Source organism: Sturnira hondurensis, unplaced genomic scaffold (assembly GCF_014824575.4).
Source record: "Sturnira hondurensis isolate 20B ecotype Veracruz unplaced genomic scaffold, ASM1482457v3 Scaffold0022136, whole genome shotgun sequence".
Taxonomy (NCBI): domain Eukaryota; kingdom Metazoa; phylum Chordata; class Mammalia; order Chiroptera; family Phyllostomidae; genus Sturnira; species Sturnira hondurensis.
In genome coordinates this window covers 9,367,867-9,389,543 of record NW_028094767.1, presented here as the reverse complement: position 1 = coordinate 9,389,543, position 21,677 = coordinate 9,367,867, and the positions used below count along the sequence as shown (strand labels likewise).

The 21,677-nt window shown below is 34.1% G+C and overlaps 1 protein-coding gene across 1 annotated transcript in view; it reads right to left on the bottom strand.

Moving 5' to 3' along the window:
* The window catches only part of LOC118978731 (protein eyes shut homolog), a 213,878-nt gene that overhangs the window by 12,741 nt on the left and 179,460 nt on the right, over positions 1-21,677 (bottom strand). The gene's annotated exons all lie outside the window — the stretch shown is intronic.

Sequence of the window (21,677 nt, the reverse complement as noted above, 5' to 3'; positions counted from 1 at the left end):
TATATTTATATAGGACATTTTTGGAAGTACAAGACACAGTAAGGTATATAGAGTAAACACATGTATTCAGAGGGTCAGGTGTTCTAGATTCGAGTCGCTGTATGAACTTGAGCAGGATCTTTCTGAGCACCAGTTTCCTAAATATGGGGGCATTAAAGAAATTTTCTCAGGAAAGAACTAAATTAACTACTACCTATAAAATATTTAGAGAAGTACCTGGGTATAATGGACACTTTGATTAAGACTATTATTATAGTCTATGAATGTACTTAAACTATGAATGCACTGAAAAGTGGTAACTGGAAAAATTGTATTTTTAATATAATTCTGGAGCAGTAGCTTTTTCACTTGAAGCATGCAATATTCTTAGAATAAAGCAATTTTTTCAAACATTGGCTTGCTTTTTGTTTTCATTTTGAACGCTCCTTTTATTTTGTAGCACGAGTTAGCAGTCCATGGTTTTCTCTTATTTGTTCTGCTTCATCTTTCATTTATACAGACCTGTCCAAACATGGTATCTGCCCATAAAGAATATGAGAGTATTTCCTTTAGATTTTCTCATGTCTACCTGGTGGATGTTCAATCATTTTAACATCATTTGCCGAAAGTATGATTAATATACATTTCATTTTTTCTTTGCAGGGCACCTCAGATTGGTGGCAGTATCCCATCAACTTACTTTCTGCTTAGTTCAGCATCATCACCAAAGAGCTGATGTGGATGGGCCTACCTTTTTCTCTGGCCTCTCTTTTTTTGGGCAAGAAAAGTATTGCTGCACTAGAGACAACCCCCTTTCTGTCTGTCAGTTTTCTCATGGAATAAGTTTTGCACAAATCCTGAAGCTGCAGAATATCAACTTCTGAATGCAGAGGGTCTACAATGGTGGAAAATATTTTTGCCTCTAGCCATCATACTTCTAAAATAGGAGATAAGATTAGTGCTTCTCCGGATTCTCTACTATTATGCTAAAAAGTTTTTTAGGGCATACATATTCTGTATGGTGATTTCAGGGGAGAGGGAGGTATAATGGGGATAAATGGTAATGGAAAAATACACTAAGAAAATATTTTAAAAAGGATAATAATTGTTCTAACACCAGGTATTGTGACCATCATAATAGCAATAAAGAGTTTCTCTAACATTAATGACAATTTTAGTTTACTATATTTTTTCATTTTTATTTCATCTAAAGTTTTTATTAATAGAAAATACAAATATATTGAAATTCTTTTTATTTATTAATTTATTTTTAAATATTTTATTTATTTATCTTTAGAAAGGAAGGGAAGGAGAGAAGGAGAGAAATATCAATGTATGGTCACCTCTTGTGAGTCCCCTGCTGGGAACTGGCATGCAACCCAGGCATGTGCCCTGACTGGGAATCGAACCACCATACTCTGGTTCGCAGGCCCACGCTCAATCTACTGAGCTACACCAGCCAGGTATATTGAAATTCTTAATGTTTGCTTGTTTTCCCTATTTTCATATATAAGTCTATAAAGGATTATAAAACATTTTATAATAGATTAGAGTCAAATTTAATCTAATCTATTATATATTAAATTAGATTAAATTTATAGTCATTGATAACCTCTTAAACTCTAAATATATAAACTGATTTTCCTATGCCAAAGTCTTTTGATTTGTAATTTCAGATTAAAGTTGCTATAATATTGAACTAGGAAAGTCATGTGGATATCAGCACCCATTTTCCCTTGCCAGTTTCTTCATATGACTAATTTTATTCCAGAATCTACACTCTCCACTCAGTTTCACACACAGAATGAAAATTTAATGCTACGCTGATACTCCATGGGAAAGGTGTGTCTGATTGCTCTTAGACAGTGGATTTTAACTTTAGCTATGTATTAGAATTGCCTATTAGCTTTTAGAAATCCTGAAGCTCAGATTGCATCTAAAGCAGATTAGATCTGAATATATCAGTGTGGGAAAGTAGGTTTAGCATTTTTCTAAATGGCTCCAATGTACAACCAAGTTTACTAGTCTCTTGAAGTATCTTGCTTAGGAACCCACAACTAAACTAACTAGCAGTGATTTAGTGTGGGCATTTGATACAATGCAATCAAAAAGCTGTGCAACTTGCTGAGGTGTTGTAAGACGTATCCTTTCTCACATTAATGAGGCAGACTCCAGAAGTGAGCTATCTCTCTTTTATTTGATGCCATGGGTATGCACATAAAGTCAAGGTGGCTAATGTTACTCTGCCACCATGAAGTAGTTTGTTGACACGTTTGTACATTCAGCATAGAGAATATGGCACAATTAAGGTGGTAATTTAAGATACTATAATTCATAATATTGATCAAGTAAGTCTAATTGCTTTTTTTACTTTCAAACATTTTATTACCCAGTTAGAATGCAATTAGATTCATTTGGTCCATATTATACTTTGTAGCATCTGAAATATAGAACAAAATAACTAAATTAAATGTAGAATTATAGACTTGAACCATATTTCAGGCATTTCAAGTGAATGGAAGGGATCAGACATAAATAAACTCCAGTATGGTCTATGGATGGTTTTTATGTCTACAGATTGTGTTGATTCCAGACTTAAAGGCCCCTCTTTTTATGACAGTAAATTAAGGGATACATAAAAGCATTCAAAAACAAAATAAATAAAGAATAATGACAGAATTTAAACACAAAGGGTGAGTAAAAATGGTAGCAATTTTAGAATGTGTTTTAACTTATGTGACCATCAACTTAAAATAGACTGCTATAAACATAGCTTGGTATGTATAAAGAAAATGGTAACCACAAAACTCCACAAGGGAGATACAAAGAAATCCAAGCACAATACTATAGAAAGCCACCAACATACAAGAGGAAAGAACAAAAAATAAGAAAAAATACAGAACTACAAAAACAATTTGCAAAAAATAATAAAATGGCAAGAACTACATGCCCATCAATAACTACTTGAAATGTAAATAAGTTAAAGTCTCTGATCAAAAGATAAGTGAATATAGAAGGCCTGTGGTGCATATATACAATGGAGTATTGCTCAGCCATAAAAAAGGACAAAATCTTACCATTTGTAACAGCATTGATGGACCTAAAGGGTGTTATTCTTTTTTTTTTTTAAGATTTTATTTATTTATTTATTTTTAGAGGGGAAGGAGAGAGGGAGAGAAACATCAATGTATGGTTGCCTATTGTGCGTCCCCTGCTGGTAGTTAGCCTGCAAGGAACCGGCCTGCAACCCAGGGATGTGCCCTGACTGGGAATCGAACCGCGATTGTCTGGTTCGCAGGTAAAGGGTGTTATTCTAAGTCAAATGAATCAGAGACAGACAGATAACATATGATTTTTTCTTATATGTAGAGTCTTAAAAACAAAACAAACAAACAAAGAAGCAAAACAGGAGCAAATCAGAAGCAAATTCATAAACAGAAAGAATGAAATGATGTTTTGCCAGATGAGGGGGTGTTAGGGAGCTGGGTTGAAAAAGTGAGATTAAGAAGTACAAATTGTCAGTTACAAAATAATCATGGGGATGCAACCTACAGCTTCGGAAACATAGTCAATAATTTAATAACTATGTATGGCCTCAAATGGGTGTAAAACGTACCTGGGGAAACACTTCCTAAGTTACATAAATGTCCAACCACCATGCTATATATTTAAAAGTAAATAATACTAAGTAAAGAGTGTCATTGAAAATTTTATTTTAAAATAAATAAACAAATTAGAAAAAGAGAAATGTTATTTTAAATTACTTAAAATTTTAATGAATCCCTGACCAATATTTTTTTCATTATTCCTTCAGAAAGAACCACTCATTACCTTGAATTTTGCTTTATTACTTCCAAATATTTCTTCCAAATTTATCTATGTGTGCATTTTTTAAAAAATCCTGTTTGTTTTTTTGGGTGAGGGGGAGTTAAAACTTTCAATATCATCAGATGTGGTCTTCATTAACTTAAAAATTTATGCATATATTCTTGCATGCCTTTGTATCTGTTTTCTTATAAATATCTTAAGATATATGAAACCATCGACATTTTTTCTTTGGTATCTTTAAGAAAAACTACTTTCTTCCAATGTCTGCCAAAGTGAATCTTGATGGATGCTGGCATTATGGTGTGTTACTATGCTAGCATTAATTAGCAAGTAAGACTGGACTTTAATTCCAGCACTTGTGACAGTAATCTAGGCAAATAACATCTGCAGATGAACTAGGTTCTGCCGACAAGTGGTAGTAAAAATCCTATTACTGGAGAGTTCTGTATCTCCCCGAAGTTGGCTAAGTTCTAAGGAAAAAGAAGGGTTTTGAAAATTCCCATACATAAAATTATGTATGGGAATGTGGAATAGAGAAAGTAAATATTTGTGAATTCCTACACACAAAAAACACTGTACTAGGAACCATATACTTATTACTTCAACAAGACTGAAAAACAAATACCATTTTTCTTAATTTAAAGCTAGTGAGACTGATTTTCAGAGAAGACTCCAAATTGCTCAAGAACACAGGCAAATAAACAAACAAAGGAAACATAAACAGGGTTCAAAATGGTTCATAGATTTAAATGTAAAATGCAAAACTCTACAACTTCCAGAAGATACCCTTAGAGAAAATCAAGGTAGCATTTATTGGGTTTGGCAACAACCTTTTAGATAAAAACACCACAAGCGTGATTCATAAAAGAAAACATTTATAAACTGGACGTTGTTAAAACTAAAAACATCTGTCCTGAAAAGGACACTATTAAGAATATAAAATGACAAAGTACCAATTGAGAGAAAAATCACTGCAAAACATATATCTGATGTTTCCAAAATATACAAAGAGCAATTAAAACTCAACAAATAACATGATAAAAAGTGTACAAATATTTCAACAGATACTTCACCAAATAAGATATATAAATGTCAAGTTAAAGGAGTTTATCATCACCAAGCCCTTATTATATAAAATGTTAAATGGACTTATCTGAGAAAAATAAGGTAAAAATATAAACAGTAAAATGACAACAAACTCCCAACTATCAACCGAACCTAAAAAAACAAAAACAAAAATGAATTATGCAAACAACTAGAACAGGGACAGAATCACAGAAACGGAGATCACATGAAGGGTTATCAACAGGTGACAGGGAGGAGGGAGAATGAGGGAGAAGGTACAGGAAATAAGAAGCATAAATGGTAGGTACAAAATAGACAGGGGAGATTAAGAATAGTACAGAAAATGGAGAAGCCAAAGAACTTGTATTTATGACCCATGGACATGAGCTAAGATGGGGGAATAGTGATGGGAGAAGGGCACAGGGTGAAAGAAAATGAAGGGAAAAATGGGACAACTGTAATAGCATAATCAAAAAATATTATTAAAAAATAAGATAGAAACGAAATGATGCTCAACATCACATGCCACTGGGAATTCCAAATGAAACACAGACCCACTAGAATGACCAAAATTCCAAATGCTGACAAACCCTAATTCTGGCAGGGATTTTGGCAACAGAACTTTTATTCACTGCTGGTAGAAATGTGAAATGGCACTCTCATTTTGGACGAACATCTGGCAGTTTCTCACAAAGCTAAACATACATAGGCTTACCATAATATTCAGTGACCACTCTCCTAGATACTAGCAAAATTGAGTTGAAAACCTAGGGAAAAAAAACACAAAAGACCCTGGCTTGTGTAGCTCAGTGGATTGAGCACAGGCCTGCGAACCAGAGGATCGTGGTTCGATTCCCAGTCAGGGCACATACCTAGGTTGCAGGCCAGTTCCCGGCAGGGGACACACGATACATTGTGTCTCCTCAGCAGAGGCAACCATACATTGATATTTCTCTCCCTCTCTCCTTCCCTTCCCCTCTAAAGATAAATAAAATATTTTAAAAAAGAAAAAAAGAAAAAAATAATAAAAAAAAGAAAACCTAGGTACATATACACCATAAAAACTGTACATGGACCTTTATAGAACCCTAAGTATATCTAGAATCAACCAAGCTGTCCTTCAAAATCACCTGTGGTATAATTATACAATTGAGTCTTTAGCAATAAAAATAAACAAGCTATCACACTTCATAAAGGCAGAGGAAACAAATGCATATCGCTAAATGAACAAGCCAGTCTGAAAAAAAACCAACTATGTGCTATATGCTTCTATCTATGAGACATTCTCATTGTTGCCAAGGGTGAAGGAGAGGGGGATATGGATAGATGGGCATAGAGCATTTTTAGGGCAGTGTAACTTGTTCTGTATGACAGTAAAATGGTGAATGCATAAAATTATGCATTTGTCTTACATTAGACAAAGAATGGAGTCTAATGTAACATATGAACTATAACTAGTAATAATATATAGATTCAATTATAATGAATGTAACACACTATATAAAATGTTTTTTTTAATATACTTTATTGATTATACCATTACAGTTGTTCTATTCCCCCCCTTCAATCCCCTCCACCCACACCCTCCCTCCCCCACCATTCTCCCCCCCTTAGTTTATAACCACGTGTCTCAAGTTCTTTGGATTCTATATTTCCCACACTATTCTCGCCCTCCCCCCTATCTATTTTCTGCCTACCATCTATGCTATTTTCTGTGCCTTCTCCCCTCTTCTCCCCCTCCCACCCCCCTGTTTCTAACCCTCCATGTGTTCTTCGTTTCTATGGTTCCACTCCTCATCTAGCTGTCCTCTTGGTTTGCTTTTGTTTTAGGTGTGGTTGTTAATAACTGTGTGTTTGCTGTCCTTTCACTGTTCATCTTTTTCATCTTCTTTTTCTTATATAAGTCCCTTTAGCATTTCATATAATAAGGGCTTGGTGATGATGAACTCCTTGAACTTGACCTTATCTGAGAAGCACTTTATCTGTCCTTCCATTCTAAATGAAAGTTTTGCTGGATAAAGCAATCTTGGCTGTAGGTCTTTGGATTTCATGACTTGGAATACTTCTTTCCAGCCCCTTCTTGCCTGTAAGGTCTCTTTTGAGAAATCCGCTGACAGTCTGATGGGTACTCCTTTGTAGGTGACTGTCCCCTTATCCCTTGCTGCTTCTAGGATTCTCTCCTTCATTTTGGTCTTGGCTAATGTAATTATGATGTGCCTTGGTGTGTTCCTTCTTGGGTCCAACTTCTTTGGCACTCTCTGAGCTTCCTGGATTTCCTGGAAGTCTATTTCCTTTGCCAGACTGGGGAAGTTCTCCTTTATTATTTGTTCAAATACGTTTTCCACTCGTGGCTGTTTCTTTCCCCCTTCTGGTACCCCTATAATCCGGATGTTGGAACGTTTAAAGATGTCCTGGAGGTTCCTAAGCCTCTCCTCATTTTTTTGAATTCTCATTTCTTCATTCCTTTCTGGTGGGATGTTTTGTTCTTCCTTCTGGTCCATTCCATTGATTTGAGTCCCAGTTTCCTTTCCATCACTATTGGTTTCCTGTGCATCTCCCTTCATTTCAATCAGTCCAGCCCTCACACGTTCCTCTAATTTGTAACTTTGTTCCTCTAATTTGTGACTATAATCAACCAGTTCTGTGAGCATCCTGATAAATAGTGTCCTGAATTGTGCTTCTGAGAGGCTGGCAATTTCTTGGTCGCTTAGAGTTATTGGCTCTGGGACTTTGAGTTTTTCTTGTGCCATCTTTCTGGTTGTTCGTGCCTGTTCCATAGCAGGATCAGAGCCCTAAAGTGTTCACTAGAACAGGGTAACTCAGTCGCTGGGTTGTGACGTTGTAGGTGGGGGCAGGGTCAAAGAGGGACAATGGCTCTCACCGGTGCTGAAGGGTAAAATGTTAATTTTAGAAGATGTGATATTAATGAATTTGTTTAATAGCTAGAGAAACTATGTATGTGAAGAAGGAAGGCAGTTACATGGGAACAATTTGCATATTCTGCACATTTTTTCTACAAACAAAAAGACTACTTTAAAAATAATCTATACTAAAAAGTATTTAGAAAAAAAATGTTAGTTTAGAATTTGAATCCAGATCAATGCAAGTTTATTGAGAACAGAGAATCTATGGTTGAATGAAACCAGAGAAGAAATAATCTGCCAAGAACACATTACAATAAGAAAGAGTGAAGCAGAAGCAGAAGATGTAAATTAAAGAAAGAATGTGGGATTCTCAGTTCAAGCAAGGAAAACTACAGGTTCTGAGCAAAGCGATTTCAACTTGACTTTAATAGTGAAGAAGGGCTAGACAAGAATAATTTTTCCTTTTTAAGGATTTGTTTCTCTAAAAGAAAATAACTGGCATCAAGTCCATTTGAATGAAATAAAGAATAACATGTATGTGACTGTTTAAAGATTAGAGCTAGAGAGGAATTCGTTGATTGAAAAAAATAAGAAAAAGGTCTAACAACACCCTAAAGTAAGTAAGTTTGTGACAATCAGGACAACAATATTTAGTAGTTGTCAAAAAATGTAACCTATTTTCTAAATGGCTAGGTATGTGCATATCTTCATTATAATACTAACAGAATGAAGAGTAGTTGATTTCTTTGCTCATCGAAATTTGCCGAGTGTCTTGAAGCATGCAGAATGATTGATGGCCATTAGCTTTCTGATAAAATACAGCACTTTTGCGTAAGTCCTACAAGGGAAACGGACCTAAAATAAACCACTAAAACAAAACTGCAATTACAAGTCTAGATAACAAAAATACACAAGGGATGGTGAGTTGGGTAGTAAGAGAAGTTTCTTCTAGGCCACTTTAAGCTTATATCCAAGTCTTAAGTAAGTAGTATTCTAGGCAAAGAAATAGCAAAAAACATCCCAAACAAATCAAAATAAACAAACAAAAACCCCTCTGGTATGTTGGAAACATTGAAAGACTACCGGTACTAGGTCTGGTGTTACATAATCCCTCGAAGAATCAGGAGTTTCTTTTTCCCTTTAAATTAATTTTCAATAAAAAATATTTTGAGGGCCATTTGTATACATTTTCATTCTGAGTTTACTGTACATCCTAAAACAATAGCTGTATTCTCAATCATTGTACGGAGTGAGGAAGGATTAAGGACCTGCCACAATACCGTATACTCCTAATCTCCAGTGTACTGTCAAGGAAAACAAAGGAATATTTGGGATCCTTGTATATTTTAGGTGAGGGAAACCCAAAATTATTTCTTTTGTTAAGCATTTTATTTAATTTCTCAAAAAATTCAAGTCCTTTCAAACTATGGGTATGGTCTTGTTCAGAAAAAAAATAAGTACAAACATAATGTTTAAAACTTTTGAAAAAGAAGAAAGATATACTCTTAAAAAACTGTATTTGTAATGATTTTCTATTGTAGGGCTTTCATCAATTATGATTTCCTTTAAAAATCTAGATACATGTTTTACAATGATTTTCCTATCTACTAGTGCTTTGTCTTTTTATACTCTTAATAGTTCCTTTTTCAGAACAGTCTTTAATTTTAACAAAGTCCAGCTTATCATGTTTTTATTATAAATCATGCTTGTGGTGCTTTACCTAAAATGCCATCACCAAACCCAATAAATATTACCTTGATTTTCTACATTGGTATCTACTGAAAGTTGTAAAGGCTTTTTTTTTTTGCATATTGCTTTTAAATCTACGAACCATTTTGAAACATTTCCATGTAAACTATTTGTTAAAATGAACACAATACATAAATACTCATCTATTTTTTGTGTGAAAAAAATGAATGTATTGATATTTTTTAGTATTTTATTCAGAGTTGGTGACAAAAGTGCAATATTTAAAAGACCAATAAATAGCAAGAAAAAGGAAGGAAATACACCATGAAGGGGCTCAAGGAAGTTTCCCATAGTAATGGATATGCTGTACATCTTGATTTTGGTAATAGTTTCATGGATGAATTCAATTGCCTAAACTCCCCTAAATGTATATAGATCTTCCTTCATGTTTTATTATATGAAAAAAAAGCTTAGGAAAAATTGATGACTTCTGAAGAGGCTGTTTCTCTTAAGATACTGACCTACTTCACCCCAAAAAATGAAAAAGAAGAAGAAAACAGTATGAAAAAAATAGGCTTATTAGAAAAAAATGGGAAAATTGCAATTTTTGTGTTCTTGATTATACCATATTGTTTTTTAAAATAAAACCATATAGTTTAGGTTCATAATAAGTTCAGAAAATTGAAATACATATTTCATTAAATAAACATTCATATTTACATCCTTTCCCTTTTTGTGTAACTGCTTTTTACCATTTTCTCATATTTTAATAAAAATAATTAGAGTCTTTTTCAGGAAATTCCATATTGTTTTCCACAGTGACTGGAAACAAATTTCCAGTTGTTTCCCATGTGCACTAGGGTTCTCTTTTCTCCACAACCTTGCCAGCAATTGCTGTTTGTTGATTGGTTTATGATGACCATTCTGACCTGTGTGAAGTGGTATCTCGTTGTGGCTTTAATTTGCATCTCTCTGATGGCTAGTGATGCTGAGAATCCTTTCATATGTGTCTGGGCCCTCCATATGTCCTCCTTGGAGAAGTGTCTGTTCAGGTCTTTGCCCATTTTCTAATTTGATTGTCTTCCTGGAGTGAAGTAGTGTGAGTTCTTTATGCATTTTGGAGATCAAACTCTATATCGTTGGTAAATATATTTCCCCATATGGTGGGTTCCCTTTTCATTTTGTTGATGTTTTCCTTGGCTGTGGAGAAGCTTTTTATTTTGATGAAGCCTCATTTGTTCATTCTTTCCTTTATGTCCCTTGCTCTAGGAGACATATCGGTGAAAATACTGCTGTGTAAAGTATCTGAGGTTTTCCTCCCTATGTTTTCCTCTAGGACATTAATGGTGTCAGAGCTTATATTTAACTCTATCATTTGTGGTTCCATATAGACTTTTAAATGTTTGTTCTATGTAAAATATGTCATTAGTATTTTAATAGGGATTATGATGATTCTATAAATTTCTTTGGGTTATATGGACATTTTAATGATGTTAATTCTTCTAAATCATGAGCATGGTTTATACTTCCGTGTACCTATGTCTTAATTTCTTTTAAATAAAATATATCATGGTATCAGATAAAACTGCATTTCAGTTTACCTCTTTCCTTTCTGCTTTCAACACAGTTTCAATGAAATAAGAGGGTTCACTTATTCATTCAAAATGTGTTTTGAATATTTTAGATTATCACTTATCTACAAATAGTATCATACCATGTCACAAGTAATATAAAACCTCTAAGAAATGGTCATTTTCTCTTCCCTTCTTTTGTGCTATTGCTATAAAGTTTTTTATTTAATCAGTGAATTCTAAAGCCTATTTCTAAAGTTATAATTGGTTATAGGATGTATTCATCTGTCAAAGAAAGTGTATCACTCTTTGAGTTACTCTTTTCAATAAAATTGAAACTATACCAAGTTCCAACTTTTTTATTGAGAGAATGTTACAATTTAATCATTCATACATCAGTCAGAGCCATAGTAGTGGCTCCTCCCCCCAGAGGGAGTGGCTCCTCCCTGAGGGGAGTCAGTGGCAATATATGGATGATTTTATGTTAAAATCAAGACCAGTTAAAAGTGATCTAAAACCACAGATTTAGAGTCACATAGACCTTGGCCTGATGTTAAGATATACCACTCTCTAACACCAATTTGGTCTTTGCTGCTGAAAATATCTAAGTTTTGGTTCTCACATATATAAAGCCTCACTAAGAGATTTTTGTCCTACCACAAAATGATATAAGCTGGAAGTGTTTGGTATAAGTAGTCTCATTACATGCTTCTGTGAATATAATATTAAAGTTGTCCAAAAGATAATTTGATAAAATCTGTCCAAATCTTGGATGTGGACATACTATGATCCATCAATGTCACTTGTAGGAATTTATCTCAAAAATATACAGACATATGAATGTAAACAGGCACATATAATTAATTTTTGAAAATAATAGTTTATAATTGAAGAATATTAAAAATCACCTCAGTGGCGTTGTATTATATCCATAAAATAAAGTATGGTGTAGCTCCCGAAATGGGAGGTGAAAGATCCACATAATGACATGTATGTTGTTCAGAACTCAGTATGCTTGTTTATAAAGAATAAAATATTTTATTTGCTAAAGGTGAGTATTGTAGCATAGATTGTGTTCCCTGAATTATAATTCTGCAATGATTTATTTTTAAATTAGCACTATTTTACTTTTATTATTACCATTTTGGGCATTTTGGGCTCCATGCATCAAATAAACGAAAGAAAAAGAAAAAAATAGAATATTTTATAATGTACCAGAATTTTGTGATTTTCATTCAATGTTAAAACACATTTAGATAACACAGATTTTTTCACTTATTAAATTTGAAACTTTTGTCAGTTACAGCCATTAAAAATTTTAAAACACCCTTAGAAGGAGAATAAAAAGTGCTAATGTATCATTTTTCATCATTTAAGCATGTAGGACAACTTTGCATAAATTATAAACTGAGGGAAAAAAACCCACAATTCATGTGGTCAGCTGGGGGCAAACGGTCATGCTGTCTGAAATTCTGCTTTGCAGTGTCCCGTAAGGAAAGCCAGCCAAAGTGTTTACACGGATGCCAATTACACAGGCAGCAGAGGAGTCAGACGCTACTGGCAAAACATGCTCCCAAGTGTGGCATCTGGGCCCTTTAACTGCCATACAGTGCCCCATCTGTAGCTGAAGCTGTTGACTCTGCTTTGGGGGAAGAAAAACCAGAAATAAAGAAGGCAGTTAAATTCTAAACCGTGCCAGGGACGGCAGAAGGCAGGTTGCAGTCAACACTCAAATTACAGCCCTAGCCTAATTTGCTTTTTAATGTCGTGAAACTATGTAAACACTAAACTATGTTAACTCCAGTAGCTTAGGGATGAGTTTAGAGATGAGCACATATAGGTAGTTCAGTAACTTAGGACACACAGATCACCTTAAGAGACTTGATTTTCCAGTGAAAATATTAATTTCCCTAACATTTTTCTTTTCAGAATGTAAGCATATGGTCAGTAAAATGCAATTCTCATTTATCATATTAAAATATGCTATATCAAGAATTCATTGTGGTATATAATGTGAATACCCTCAAATAGTATGAAATTCAAGAATTTTCTTTTCAATTTTTGATAAGTTTTCTTTAGATAGGCTGTTCACAAAATGAAATAAGATATTCATTGTATTCTTTACTGAGACACCTGAAATTTTTGCCCATTGGAAATCTGTGGGAAAGATTTAGAAAGCCCTAAAAGTTAACCAATACACTGTTATTTAATTAAAAAGAATAAAGTACTTTATTTTAGTGTTCTTCATTCGCTGTACTTATAAATATACAGAATGGGATGAGTTGTTATCTAGGTAACTCCATGGGTTCATCATTTGTAAGATACTATTCAAGTCTTATTTTACATATACGTTTGGAAACAAGACAGATGTTGGAAATAATAAACTCTAGTGATATTGAAGAAACAGACTCATAGATGTAAAAAACAGACCGATGGTTGCCAGGGAAGAGGGGTGTTGGGGGCTGGGTGAAAAAGGCAAAGGGGTTGGGAAGTACAAATTGGTAGTTATAAAATCACCACAGGGATGTAAAAGAAAAGCGTAGGAAAAACAGTCAACAATATTATAACAACTGTGTAACGTGCCAGGTCTGTGCTTGAGATATTAGAGAGAACACATTGTAAAGTATATGACTGTGTAACCAGTATGTTGTATACCTGAAACCAATACAAAATGACAGAATGTCAACTGCATTAAAAGATAAATTTTTAAGAATTAAAAATAAAAAACTACTGATATTTACAGTTTACTATATATCAAATAAAGGAGCTAAATACTTTGCATGCAGAAGTTTATTGAATTATCATCACAATGCTATGAGATATATTTAATATTACTCCTACTTTCTGGATAAGGAAACTGGAAGCTTAGGAATTTAGTCAAATTTTATATGGTATGTGCAGACATTCTAACTCTGGAACCCATGCCTTCTCTCTCATTTTTCCCCACTCATTCTTTCTCTCTCTCTTATAAGTAATAATATAAAACATAATTTGGTATAGTCCCTTCAGTAGTGGTGAAGAAAAGGCTTCTAAAAATCTACTCTCCTATTTAAAACCAATGGTGACAATAATAGAGTAGTGATCACTTTGTAATGTATGTAACATATCAAACTCTGTTACATACCTGAAAGTAATATAATATTATAAATCAATTATACTTCAACAAAAAATCCACAAATGGACTAAAAAAAAGAAAGAACACTGACAAACATAGTGAAAATTAACTTTTTTCAGAATTCTGGGAATAAATTAAAGGCTTGCAAAAATCCGAGATTTTATTCAAGAAAAAATGGCCAAATCTCATATGCATAGTCAGTTTGGTGGTGGTTCAATTTGCTATATATTCATCTTCCTTTGCCCAGCTCTTTAACAGCCTTGAAAACAGCAGCATTACAATAATGGCGTTTGTAAAACCAGCAGCCTTGCAGCCACTGAGGGGGCAGTTCAGGTTTAGAGCTCATACAAAAGATTTTTCCCTGGGAATGTCACTATTTCATTGGCCTGGCAGCTCGCTGAAAAGTTCCATTCTCAGGAATTGCTGTATTTGACCTCACGCAAACCTGACTATTCAAAATGCCTGTGAAGATTCATCAACAACAATCAGAGGCAATTACTTAACCTTGCAGCTGCTTGAGGTGACAATTCCATTTGAGGTTAACAAGAGACCAATTAATATGATTAAAGGTCAAAGCTGGGAATGAGATGTTCGTAGAGGTCTTAGAAAAGATAAAAATATTCCTGGGAAACTAAAGAGCAACACAAGATCTAATCATGGGCCTAAGAAAGACATGGAATAAGCAGGATCTCTTCTGTCTGACTGAACCTGAGGCTTAGTGTAAGCAGGCAATAAAGAGGAAGACAAAGTTACAGCCTGCCTGGTTGAGTGTTGAATACACTCCTTCACGTGGACAAATTATTCCCTGAGAGGAAGCTGGAAACTTATTTGTTAAAGGAAATTAAGAAAATATCTCTTAAATTATTAGCTGACAACTAGGGTAGCCAAGCACAGACTGCAATAGCCATACTTGACAAAAAATACATAACTTATAAAACTATTCCAGTATTCCAGGGAAATCACTAGACAAACAAACAAACAAAAACAGTAACAACTGGAAAGTAGCAGGTTCTGATTTCCAGATTTGCCATATTACATTATGTCAAGGATCAAGTGTTCATTAAAAAATACATAATGTAAAAACATAAAATTATGGCCCACACACCAGAATAAATGCAATAAATTGAAACTGTCCCTGAGGAAGCCTGGGTATTGGAGTTACTTGACAAAAATTATTAAATCAGATATAATAAATATGCCACTAAATTTAATAACCTAGAAGAAATGGACATGTTCTTAGAAATACATCTTTCCCAGACTGAATCATGAAGAGCTTAGAAAATCTAAATAAACTGATCAACAGGGAGAAAATCAAAACTTCAACCCTGGCTGGTGTGGCTCAGTGGATTTAGTGTCAGTCTGTCAACCAAAGTCACCAGTTCAATTCCCAGTCTAGGGCCAATGCCCAGGTGGCTGTCAGGCCAGGTTCCCAGTAGGGGGTGTGTGAGAGGTAACCACACATTGATATTTCAGTCCTTCTCTTTCTCCCTCCCTCCCCCTCTCTAAAAATAAACAAATAAAATATGAAAAAAATAAAATATAGTGAAACAACCTCAGAAAGCTCCCCAAAAGTAAAAGTCCAAGACCGGATGATTTTACTACAGAATTCAAAGAAGATTTAACACCCATCCTTCTCAAATACTTCCAAAAAGTGAAGAAAAATCAATACTTCCTAGCACATTTTGTGAGGCCAACATTACCCTGATATCAAAACCTAGCAAGGATAACAAAAAGAAATGAAATTGCAGACCAATATCTCTGATGAATACAAATTTTAAAAAAATCCTTAACAAAATACTAGAAGATCTAATACAATAATGCACTAAAAGGATAATATGAAGCAATCAAGTGGGATTCATCACAGGAAAAAGGAATGATTGAACATACACAAATTGATCACTGTGATATATCACTTTAACAAAAAAGGATACTACTTAGCCCTGGCTTGTGTAGCTCAGTAGATTGAGCGTAGGCCTGCGAACCAGAGGATCGTAGTTTGATTCCCAGTCAGGGCACATGCCTGGGTTGCAGGCCAGTTCCTGGCAGGGGATGCACCAGAGGCAACCATACATTGATATTTCTCTCCCTCTCTCCTTCCCTTCCCCTCTAAAAATAAATAAATCAAATATTTTATAAAAGATACCACTTCAAATTATACTGCACAGTGACAAAAATCAAAGCATCATGGTATTGGCAGAAGAGACACAGACTAATAGAACAGAATTGAGAACCTGGAAATAAACCATACATGTGTGGACAAATAATCTGCAACAAAGGAGCAAAAAAAATGGTAAAGGAGGTCAAATATATATAGTGATGGAAGGAGATGTGACTTTGAGCGGTAAACACACAATGAAATATACAGATAATATATTATAGAATCAACCCCTTGAAACTTATATAATTTAATTAATCAATATTACCCCAATAAATTTAATAAAGAAGGATATCCTAAGGAATCAAAAATATATAACTAATAAATGAGTGTACCAAGATTGTAGAATACATGATCAATATATAAAGATCAGTAATATTTCTACACATTATGGAAAAATCCAAAAATGGAATTGATAGAAAATTAATGTTATAATTTGATCCATTTGATGTCATAATTAACATCAAAATGAATCAAATTCTTAAGAATACATTTAACAAGAAAGTAATACTTACAAATTAAAAACTATTAACATGGTTAAAGAATTAAAGAAGTCATAAATAAATAGAAAGATATTTCATGAACATGTATTGAAAAACTTACTATTATTAATATGGAAATATTTTTGAAATTTATCTCCAGATTGAATGCAATCTCTATCTGAACCTCAGTTACCTTTTTTTGAAGAAATTAATAAGGTTATATTAAAATTTAGATGGAAATACTGTTACCGAACAAGGGTCTGAGGGGGGGGCAATACTTGGCCCACCGAGGGATGCCAAAAACTGCTCCAGAAAACAGAGCCCCCTCCCAAGGATGATACACTAATATCTATAGGGCTCTTCTGTCCGCCGCCAATTGGAAAGACATCTCTCAATGCCAGAGATTTGTGAAAAGGAAACAAAATGTTTATTTAATGCTATTCAGGCCTAATGCCTTCCTTAAAATATTAAAGTCTTTAAGGGTATACACCTACACACACACACACACACACACACACAGTGCTCCCTTCTCCCACTGTCCCAACTCCGGGTACCGTAAATCAGGAAAAGAGCACACGTCCGTTTTTCAGGTCGCTGGCACTGTGGGCTGTGTCGCCTGCCTGTCCAGGCAGGATCTCCAATTAATCCAAAGTCATGTGGCACCTTTCACTGGCAAGAGTTCTTTGTACTAAGTTCCAGTCAAAGTCTCTCCTGCTTTCCAGGCCACTCGGCCAAAGGGAGCATCTTGGAGCCCTGTGGGCCTCTTCTACCAAAGCCGCACTCCACCAAAAGTGCATCTTTCTTCTTCACCTGGCCACAGGGATCTCCATTCTGGCAAAGCTGTGTCGTTTTCCCTTTCACCTGGCCAAGAGGGGGGTCTGCACTCTGCTGAAACCGCGTGGCTCTCCCCCCTAATGGCTACAGGGGTCTACATCTTTCCAAAACAGCGTGGCTCTCCCCCTCACCTGGCCAAGAGGGGGTCTTCACTCTGCTAAAGCCACATGCCTCTCTCGCAAGCACTCTCTCTCAGAGAAGCAGCTCCCAATTCCCAGCCTGGGTAGCTGCCACTCACTTCTCCCTGGCCCAAAACTTGGCCACAGCTATTTAACATATCTATGAAACCAGTTAAAGGTTATAGATATGTTAAATGACCATTCCAGAGGTTAGCTGCAAAACTGTTGCTATGCAAAACAGCTCTCAATGGCCCTGCTCCATTTGTCCCTTCCCCCACGTGACACCTTGGGGGGGGGTGGTGAGGACATCTTAATATTTCCTCCAATATTCCTGTACACTTTGAGTTCTGGACACCATTCCAAATCTTTCCTGGGCACCTCCCTTTGGCTGCACCCTGTATCAATACCAGGGTATCAGCAGAGCCTAAACAATCTTAAAATTAAAACTGAAGAAAGTTTAAGACATGCTTCCTAATTTCAAACTTACTAAAAGCTACAATAATAGAGAGTGGTATTTAAATAAGGCTAGACATAGATCAATGGAATGAAATTGAGAGTTCAGAAACAATCTCGCACGTTTCTGTTTAAACAATTTTAAGGATGCCATGACAATTTAATATGGAAAGAATTATTTTTTAGAAAATGATGCTGGAACAAAATATAATATACATGTAAATAAATTAAGTTGGAGCCTTACAACCTTGATTAAGCAATAGTTTGTTAGATGTGACATCAAGCACACTAGAACCAAAAAGAAAAACATAGATCACCTGATTTTCATCAAAGCTAAAATTGTGCTTCAAAGGGCACCGTCAAGAAAGTAAAAACAACCCACAAAATGAGAAGATATTTGCAAATACTATCTTATAAGCAATCTGTATCCAAAACATGTAAAGAAATTCTTACAACTCAGTAACTAAAATACAAACAACCCAATTCATGATGAGAAAAATTTAAAGAAAGATTTCTTCAGAGAATATACACAGATAGTGAAGAAGCACATCTTAAGATGGTACATAGGAAGATGGTTAATATCGCACTACCTATGACAGCTGTAATAAAAAGACTCATTCCATCAATGAGTCTGACAAGTGTGGAGAGAAAAAATCCTCACACATTGCTGATGAGGTTAAAAAATAGTTCATCCACTTGGGAAAAGAGTTTGAAGGTTCCTTAAATGTAGAATTACTATGTGATCCAGCAATTCCACTACTATTTATACACTCAAAATAACTAGAAATGTATATTCATAGGTATACCTGTACATGAATATTTACAGTAGCATTATTAATAAACGTAAAAAAAGGGAACAATCAACAGAAGTCTTCTGTCTATCAAAAGAAGAACATATAAACAAGTGCATTATAATCATACAATGTAATATGATTTGTCCATAAAAAGAAATAAAGTATTAATAATTGTTGCAACATAAACTTTGAACACATTAAGTGGGATAAGCCAGTCACAAAAGACCACATGTTGCATAAGTCAGTTTATACAAAATGTCCAGAATAGGCAAACCATAAAGATGGTTTTCAGGGTCTGTGTGAGGGGAAAGTGGGAGGAACTGCTAATACATATGGGTTTCTTTCAGAGTGGTGAATGTGTTCTAAAATAAGATAGTGGTAATGCTTTCACATCTCTGTGACTATATTAAAAATTCCTGAAGTGTACCAGTTTAAAGTAAATTTACATAACATGTGAGTTTTATCTCAATACTTATTATAAAGAAGATTATTTGGTAAGGAAATTCCTAAATAATTATTCATAATTTTTATATATAACACATGTAATATATAGATTATTATCAACTCACTGATAATGTATTTAATTAATTCTCTTCTTAAAATCAAGTAAAGTCAATGTTAATATAACATTTATATTAATGCATCATCTTTAAAATCACAAAGAAACAATCAGAAAGCCTATTTCATCTAGGCTTCTATTTTTATATCCATAAGAAATTCAATACTTAATTTCTTGGAAATAAAATCAGTAAGTTATCAAAAATCTGAGGGATAATAAAATGATGAAGAGAGTTATGTTAATTTAAGTGGCAAAGTCTTCTGACACATTTATAAATTTGTAATTAACAAATCATGATTAGTGATGTCAGAGTTACCTAGAAAGACTGATTATGTATCATGAATATTAAAGTATATTATAGTTAAGTCTTATAGATGTCTTTGCTTTTTTATATCTTTAAGATTTATATAGTAAATAGCAATATATTTATATAAATATAAGTACTGTCATATTAGATATTAAATTAATATTTGAGTCCCCTCTGTTTGTTATATATAATGAGACTAAGACATTTTTGACAAATAGATGGGCTAACAATAATGACATATTTCACATAAATATACACATAAACATTATATATATATATATGGCATTGTATTTTAGGATAAAACAGCAACTAACATCCAGGACATCCGAGAGCTATCTTTATTGAAAGCTAGGTTTACAGCTAGAACTTGGTGTTCTGTTGAACATTTCAACAAACAATTTCACAGAATATCAGTATGAGACAGGGTTATTCTGCAATCCTGATGAATTATAGTGAAAACATGTCTACCCTATAATCATATCTGAATATGACAAAAACATGAACAATCCTGCCTAGTATAAATGATTGCTACCTCTTTAAAAATTTAGGCTTTCACTTCTGTCTAGTCTTCTATTCTTCTTGGTAAGATTTATTATGAAACCAATCAAAAATTTTTTCACTTCCTGACAATATCTTATCTCAGTCAGGGTCCCACTTTTTTAAACTCTTTCTCAAATTGTAGGTCATAAACTCAAATGTCTAATTCTTTCCACACCCTTTTACCGAGGTGTCCCATGGATTTACAGAGTGTGTGTCTTCCTTTGGATAATGAACTATAGACCCGGTGTGTACAACTAAAGGTGTGTTGCTGCTGGTGTTTGTCTGGATGTGATTGGCAGTGTGAGTACACACATACTGAAATGCAAAAATGAATTACTTTTAGTCATTAAGGAAGCTGAATATTAAAGTGAATGTATCGGAGGGAGTAAAAGACAGAAAACTGTACTTGAACAATAATTAGAATAAAAATATTTAAATAAATAAATAAAATGAATGTATCAGAGTCGCTGACAACAAAGTGGGAAATTCACATTCTATATTGTAAGTTAAAATTAATGAAGTTAGTTAGAAAAAATAAAATAACCATAGATATCTTTGAAGCTTTTTCCCTTAGCCCAACAAATGTTGATTCTCTCTCTTACTGTGTAGACAAGTAGTTAATATTAATTTGTGATATATTGGTATATCAATATCACAAAAATAACTGTGCTTTTAGGGTTTTGCATATTTTAAACTAATAGTAACTCTTAGCATGGTGAGATTTTTTTATATTACCAAGGTTTTTTCATTTGTTCTTCCTGACATGGAAATGTCAATCTGAATATTGTCAGTTTTTTTCAGAATTATTCTTTAGTGGAATAAACTGAAAACCATTATATTACTAGTCTGGGTCTTAAGTCCCATTTCAGTCACCAAAAGTGAAAAACATTTCTAAAAACGGTTACATGCTTCAGATGATCCAGAATTCTCAATGGTAATCACAAAGCAAAAGAAAGTTTATGAGTTATTTTGGAAGATATCTTTAAATCACTTTGATTTGTCTCAAATCATCTATGTATATTTGTATTCATTTAAGCTGCTCTATGACAAGATTCTATTGCATTCCTGTATCAATACATCTGGTTTTGTATCCCTTTGAGAAATGCTTTGCATACCAAAAAAGTCAAAGAATAATTTAACTAATACATACTTGATTATTAAACTTTTGAAATATCAGTAGCCACTCCGAATTTATATTTAGAGTTTCTTTAAACTTCTCATCTAAAACCTAACTAACATAATTTAGTATGAAAATGTGGGCTATCTATGTTGTAAAATGCATCAGTAACTTGACTAAGACAATGCAACCTCACTATAATCTCT